Genomic DNA, 7,857 nt, shown 5'->3' with positions numbered 1-7,857 from the left:
CTGAAGCCGGTAGTTGTGGTGTGAAATATGACAGGAAATGATGCGTGAATCAGACCTCATTAGGCTGGGTGTCCCTGGCGATGAGATTGGCCCTCATTGGAACCTAAATAACGAAGTGTCCAATTGCCGGAACTGGAACACCTGCGTAAAGCGAACACCTGCATATATAATCATCAACGTCGTCGTTATTATCATCATCATTATCATCATCGCCATCGTCAGCATCACCGTCGTCGTCGTCACCTTCATCGTCACTGTCAATATCGTCATGAACGTATCTTCATCTTCCACTTCACCTTGATTTTCGTCATCTTCACCTTCTTTCCATCATCCTCATTATCTACACGTTCTTTATCTTCATTCCCTTCATCTTCATTGTCATAATCTTCACCCCATTTACTACTACTGCATGATGGGAGAGATACAGAAACACAAAGGGAAACGCAGAAAGCAAGAGAACTATCAAGGAAGTGTAATGTAAAAATGGGCCACGCATCCATCCACTCATCATCATCATCATCATCTTCATCTTCATCATCATCATCATCATCGTCTGAATCTTCTGTCCCACTTCTACAGCAACAGGACCAGGAAAGTACAAAATGGGAGAACTTTGGCCTCCCAGCGAACAGTCCATTTTTCCCATACCAGACTCAAAATAACTAAAACAAATTACGAAAAAAAAAAGCTAAATTAAGACACATATAGCCGAAAAAAATAATGACTCGGATCGCAACGTATAATTATTTTCCTAGATAATTATGTCTGTATTACACGCGGGGTAAAAACATGTACATATTTTCATCATTTGACATAACTCTTTTTGTTCTAACTTGACCTAAGAACTTCATCCCTCCATCTTGAATGCTGAGTTTCAACAGTAGATTAACGCTAGAATATGATGCTAGTCACGATGATGAGTCTTAGAGAGAATATAAAGCCATGATATTGTATTTTTTTCACTTACGGTAGGTAGTTTATATAATATTCTCTTTCTCTCTTTTTTTTTCTTTCTTTCTCCGTATCTCTTCTCCCCTTACTCCTGCATTACAGTCTCCCTCCCTTCCTCCCTCATCTATCCCTCTCTCTATCCCCTCCATCTCTCCCTCCCTCATCTCTCCCTCCCTCACCATCCACTATAACCCGCCAGTGTCAGTAAAGGGGGTTATTAAAACACCATGTTTGTTTACAGTGTTAGGCAGTTCTAGCCTTACAGCTTCCGGTTTACACACACTCCATACACTCTACTACACACACACACACACACACACACACACACACACACACACACACACACACACACACACACACACACACACACACACACACACACACACACACACACACACACACACATACTTACAATTTCTGCCTTTTAGTTTTTCTGCATCCTCTCCTAAAAAACTCAGTACCACAGTGACTATTAACTATGACGTACAGTACAGTTCGGGACATAAATATAGGTACACTTCACTACAATAAATAATAAAACAGTGAACAATTATTTTCGAAACCCGGTATTGCGATCGTCGAAGCCCAACACACTTTCCATAATATTGTGTAAGAGTTCCAAAATTGTTCAGCGAAAATGTGGAGTAATATTCTCATCCCCACCTGTGCCTTACCTGCGACCACGGGATATTACGGTTTGATGCTCACTCTCCCGTCATTTACCCAGACGCTGATGGTTCGCTCTTGATGTGAGGTCATTAGTCACTGTTGCCCTAATTGGTGAGAGAATCCAGCCTATGTAACGTTCTCAAGCCAGTCAGACTGGTGGGCACAGTTTGTCCTTCCCTCTCGCCTGTCGCTGCTCATTCCGCGGTGTAATTATGGACCTAAATATAAAGCGACTACCACTAGGGATGATTTTCTGAGGGAATAGTAGGACCTAGAAAACTCTGTCTGCTATATTGATCCACGTGTTTTCGATAAGCACGAAACCAATCGGCCTTCTTTGTCTGCTTGTGTAGGTATATTTCGGGGCTTCCCATTCTTTACACCAGTTTTCTCCATCCTTACGTTTTTACACAGTATGATTTTTAAGGTTTAATTACGGAAATATGTTTGTGTTATCTAATTAATCTCCGTGATGAAGTGTAGAGATGGAGTTGAGAGGTATATGAGGGAGGGGGGGTGAGTTGAGGGGAGGGTAGTCAAATGGTGGGTGACAGAGCGACTTGGAGGCGTTTTGTCTGCAGCCACCCTTTGCGGGATTAGGGCGTCGGGCTATAGATAGATAGATAGATAGATAGATGAAGTGTGACTTTATTATATATTTCTTTTATTCACTTACTCCACACGCTCTTTCTCACACACGTGGTCTATCTATCTATCTATCTATATAGCTCGACGCCCTAATCCCGCAAAGGGTGGCCGCAGACAAAACGCCTCTAAGTCGCTGTCACCCACCATTTGACTGCCCTCCCCCCAACTCAATCCTCCCTCCCTCACACACCGTACCTCTCAACTCCATTCCTCCACTTTATCCTCGGTCACCTCCTCCCTCTGCCTTCCTCCACTTCACCTACATACACCCTCTTAGTCAGTCCTTCATTCTCCATTCTCTCCACATGTCCAAATTAGGAGAAAACACACGTGGTACGTCCCAGATTTCAGCTCAGCACATCTCAACTCTTCCACCCATCTCATTACACTAAATATTCTCTGTTTTTATGGTCTAGAAAAATCTCGTAACTCGTCTTAAGCAACCATCCTCTGAGACGCTTGTTTATATTAGACCGTCTCCGTTGTTTCTCTAGCCTTTCGCAATTCTCGGCTTAGATAAGGAGCCAAAAATCACCTTTCTACGTAAAGATAGCTCTCATGCTTCACAGAGAATCCTCACCTCCATTATTTAAGTATCTAGTCCATTCGCTTTCTTTCTGAGCATGACTTTGTTCCGCCTATCCCCTTTAATAAGAACTACAAGCGGTTTTCTAGTCGGCTTTGGAGGCTTTCCTTAACACCTGTTCTTAATTGATTTGTTTGGGATATTATAATGTGCTATTCAGCTGCGTGGTATTTGTATCTTTTCAACCCTATTTCACTGCTGGATTTAAAGATGATTGAATGTGACGTAGAGGATTCCGGTGCATGTTATTAGTTATCTGTGAGTGATGAGATGCAACTTTGTATTTTTTTATCTACAGTATGTCTCATTCAAGCATCAATGAATCCAGAAGAGAAAGAGACAGAGGAGGCGAACGCAAAGCTGGACACACATGAAGCTGGGACTGTGTGTGTGTGTGTGTGTGTGTGTGTGTGTGTGTGTAATTCACCGGGTCGGTCAGGATCACCTGATGGTCGTGATCGTCAGCTTTTACCCTCCCGGAAGGGAGCTGAGAGCTCATATAGTCCGATCTAAGGGCAAGGCTGTGACCTTCACAAACGCACAGACCCGTCCCCTTGCTCAAGGGGGACAGTAACCACCCGCTTCGTCAGTGAAACTTTTCGCAACCTGAGCGAGGCGCGAACTCCCGTCTACCAGATGGCAAGCGAGAACGTTACCACTGCACCAGCGAGCGTGTGTGTGTGTGTGTGTGTGTGAAGCGGAGGTCTAGCTACAATTTCCGACGTTCCTGCATCACAGTTACTTGGCTATTTCATATATGACACCTCCGTTCATTCACTTCACTACTACTACTACTACTAGTACCATTACTACTACTACTACTACAACTACTACTACAACTACTACTACCTCTTGATGCTGTCCCAGGTTTATATGTCGCCAACTGTACTTTAATATCAAACTGTACAGCCTTGAGCAAAAATTCGTCGACACTTCTCTGCAGGCTGTAGCAATGGAAGACGAAACATGAACTATTTTTTGTGTGTCAGTATGAAGCACACACTGATAAGTATGAGAATGATGACACACACACACACACACACACACACACACACACACACACACACACACACACACACACAGAATCGGGTCACTGCACCCAGACACACAGCAGCCAATGTTAAAGTCATCCTGCCAAAGTTACATAGGAGTATAATTAGACTTCAAAGGGCGCCTCTGATTTGACTCTCTCTCTCTCTCTCACTCACTTTTTTTCACACGCTATCTTACCCACAAACTATTACACCTGACCCCGGGCTGACCACAATTACAGGGAATAAGGAGAATACGGAGTAGAGAAATATTCGTGTGTGTGTGTGTGTGAGAGAGAGAGAGAGAGAGAGAGAGAGAGAGAGAGAGAGAGAGAGAGAGAGAGAGACAGAGACAGAGAGACAGAGACAGAGAGAGACAGAGAGAGAGAGAGAGAGAGAGAGAGAGAGGGAGAGAGAGGTAAAGGACGTAGTCAGTGAGGAAAATGTAGACTGTGGCAAAAAATAAATAAATAAAATAAGAGATAAAGGAATAATAAGAATTCAGGGTAGTAGGGAAAATGTTAGAGGAAATGATGGAAATGAGCGAGAGGATGGGGGTGGCTGAGGGGAGGAGGTGATGGAAATGAGGTGAGGGGGAGAGAGAGAAGTGGGGGAGAGGAAGGGAGAGATATGCAACAGAAGGGTGGGATGGGACAGGGAGAGAGGGGAGGTGATGGAAATGAGGACGAGGGGAGATGTGTGGAGAAAAGGTGGTGGAAATGAGCGGAAGGGTTGGGAAGATGGGGTGAAGGAGAGGAGGTGGAGGAAAGCAGGGGAAGGAGAGGGGTGAAGGGGGGTGGGGAGAGAGATAAGTCGAGCAAGAGAAACTGAAAATGCAAAACTGATCGATAATGACACAGGAAATAAGTGGGGAAATGAAAAAGGGGGAAGGAGATGGCCCAGGAAGAGAAATGTGACGGAAGGAATTAAGAAATGTCTGAAGAGAGGCGACTGAGATTGAAAGTGATAATGAATTAGAGAGAAGAAAAATTGCTGAAGAAAAATAATACACGAAGACTGAAAAAAATAGAAGTATAACAAAGTGAATATTAAGACTAGAGTGATGCAGAGTCTGGTTCATTCGAGATGTAAGAAGAGGAAGAAATAAACAATCTGGAAAACTATGAATACCGGGATGGGGAAAATATCATGTAGGGGTTGGCGCAGGTTAAAAAAAGTAAATAAATAAATAACGCACTAGGTATATGGTAGGGACGCGCACACCAAAATGCTTGCGAATTTGGCGAAACCTATAGCTTTAATCATACGGACAAAAGGACCTTCGCTATCAAAGTGTAATGTTTCCCGCAAAGCCCCGCTAACTTTCGTGGGAGTCGCAAAATCGGGCGGCATAAACATAGATTTTTCCGTACTTTCTCTTTCTGCATTCTTTTCTTTCTTCCTTCATTAACCATAACTCCAAAAGGAACAGGCGTATACGAGCGTGTTACGTACCAAAACGCATCCTAACAACCAGGATTGTTTCTTTACATATTTAGAACAGCATTTGAGTTACAGGACACGAGTTGCAACCTAAAAAATATTCTCTAGCACTCAGACCTCTTCTCAGAATATATAAAACTGAATTCGTGTTGCTCCATTCCACATAAACATGTGAAATAATATATTGTATTAGTATTCACATTGGCGACTCCACTTCCCGGTTACACGAACGTCCCTCAGGTCCCTCCCTATCCCTCGAAAGGATGATGGTGGACTGCCAAAAAAAGGGAAGTCCACTGGGTTCATATTTTAGCTGAACTTGGGGCTGCTGCAAGTACTAATGTGTAGGTGTAGCAGAAAATAAAGGAGACGAGCAAAAATCAGAATCTGCAAGAAAAATGACTGATCTGGGAGGGAAGGAGAGAACCGGAAAGAGGTGAGGAAATAATGGAGAGAATGAGGAAGGGAAAAATGGAGGGAAAGAGGGAAGAGGATGACGGATAGGAAGGTGTGGGAACCCGCTGATTAAGATTTATTGCACCACCGACAAATTTATAATAATGAGTCATTCTGCCATTATTACCTTTATTACTCTCAGCGGCTGACTTTATTACTCGTGGTAGATAATTTTGGGGGGAGAGAGAGAGAGAGAGAGAGAGAGAGAGAGAGAGAGAGGCGGGAGAAGGGGATGGAAGTGTAATTATTGATGGCAGAGAGAGAGGGAGACTGAGAATGAGGGATGCGGGCAGTGTATCGAACAGCTGTATAGTTTATGTGATGTATTAAGTGGCTCTCTGACCTAGCAGTGAGGAGGGGTAGTTGGGGTGGAGGAGAGAGGAAAACATGAATGGGCAGTCTGAAAGAGTGGGTGTTTGTTGCCTGGATGTGTAGATGGATAGACGGATGGATGGATGGATGGATAAGCAGATAGACAGAATGGCCGAGATATCTCACACACAGAAACACACACAGATATGCCAAAAAAAAATAATAATAAAAAAATAATAATAATAATAACAATAATAATGCTAATACAAACACTAATACTAAGAAGAAGAAGAAGAAGAAATAAAAGAAGAAAAATACTAATACTAATACTAATACTAAGAAGAAGAAGGAAAAATGAACAAGAAAAAAAGAACAAGAACAAGAGCAAGAGGAAGAACAAAAAGAAAAAAAAAGACACATCTCACACTCTGGAACAAAACTGGTTAATCTGTTCACGAGACATAGTACGAAGTGTGTCGCTGTCTTTGTGTGGGTCAATTGGCCTTTGTCCCGTTAGGCCAACATTTATCTCATTCCCAATTAGCAATACACTCCTCCACCCTTCCCTGTCTAATATTCTGAATAATATACTATAACCCTAAGTGTGTGTGTGTGTGTGTGTGTGTGTGTGTGTGTGTGTGTGTGTGTGTGTGTGTGTGTGTGTGTGTGTGTGTGTGTGTGTGTGTGTGTGTGTGTGTGTGTGTGTGTGTGTGTGCAACGCAGCCGAAACTGGAAAAAAGATTTAGATGAAACCTGGGACGATGGTTGAAAATGGGACACAGATGAGCCCGCTTCAGTTTCATGCACATTAATATTTTCTAAAGTATTGTTTGGACCTCTAATTGTTCCCACGGGTTTTACAGCTGAACGGCCCGATAAGACCGCGAAACACTTGCTCCTGCGTCGTGGCATAAATCTTTGGTTTCTGGCAAAGCGATACGCGGTCCAGAAACGGCTCTCATTTGAGTTTCAAAAATCTCGCCGGACACCGTGTATACATGAAGGCAATGATGGTAGTAGTAGTAGTCATAGTAGCAGTAGTAGTAATAGTAGTGGTAGTAGTAGTAGTAGTAGTAGTTGTCACACCAATACCCAGTGGACTGCGGGCTTAAGCTCTCTTTCTCCCGTAGTCCACCATTCTCCTTTTGGGGGATGGAGGGAGAGCTGAGGGACGCTTGTATAACCAGGCAGCTAGACATCTTGGTTATATCAGTGCCACCACATGAAGGCGTCCCTTTCTCTCATCATTTAGAATATAAAGAAATAAATGCCAGCACTGGGAAGCACAGGAAGGGAAGATAAAGAGGAAATGGACGATGATGATCCTAATAACGCAAGACGCTATCCGGAGTGCGGTGGAGGTGGAGGGGAGGGGAGAGTGGAGAGAAGTAGAGAGTGGAGAGAAGGGGAGAGTGGAGAGAAGTGGGGAATGGAGAGAAATGGGGAGTGGAGAGAAATGGGGAGTGGAGAAAGGGGAAGAGTGGACAAAAGGGGAGGGGGTGGAGAGAAATGGAGAGACCAGGTGGTATAGGTAAAGGGAAGTGGAGAGAACATATGGTGGAGGTGGAGGGAAGTGAGAGAGGATGCAGGTGGAAGAGAGAGGAACAGAAAAAAATAAAATAAAACGTAACTGTGAGAGAGGAAGAGCAAAGGATGCAGGTGTTGGACTGAGAGAGAGAGAGAGAGAGAGAGAGAAGAATTAACCCTCTCGTGGTAGGAACAACTCAAGTATTCTATTACAGCCAAGGCCAGACGATTTTA

The sequence above is a fragment of the Coenobita brevimanus genome, chromosome 103 (assembly GCF_032717465.1).
Source record: "Coenobita brevimanus isolate Jiangsu-jjx chromosome 103, ASM3271746v2, whole genome shotgun sequence".
NCBI classification, from domain to species: domain Eukaryota; kingdom Metazoa; phylum Arthropoda; class Malacostraca; order Decapoda; family Coenobitidae; genus Coenobita; species Coenobita brevimanus.
The sequence above is the reverse complement of the archived record's forward strand: the minus strand, read 5'-3'. Positions refer to the sequence as shown.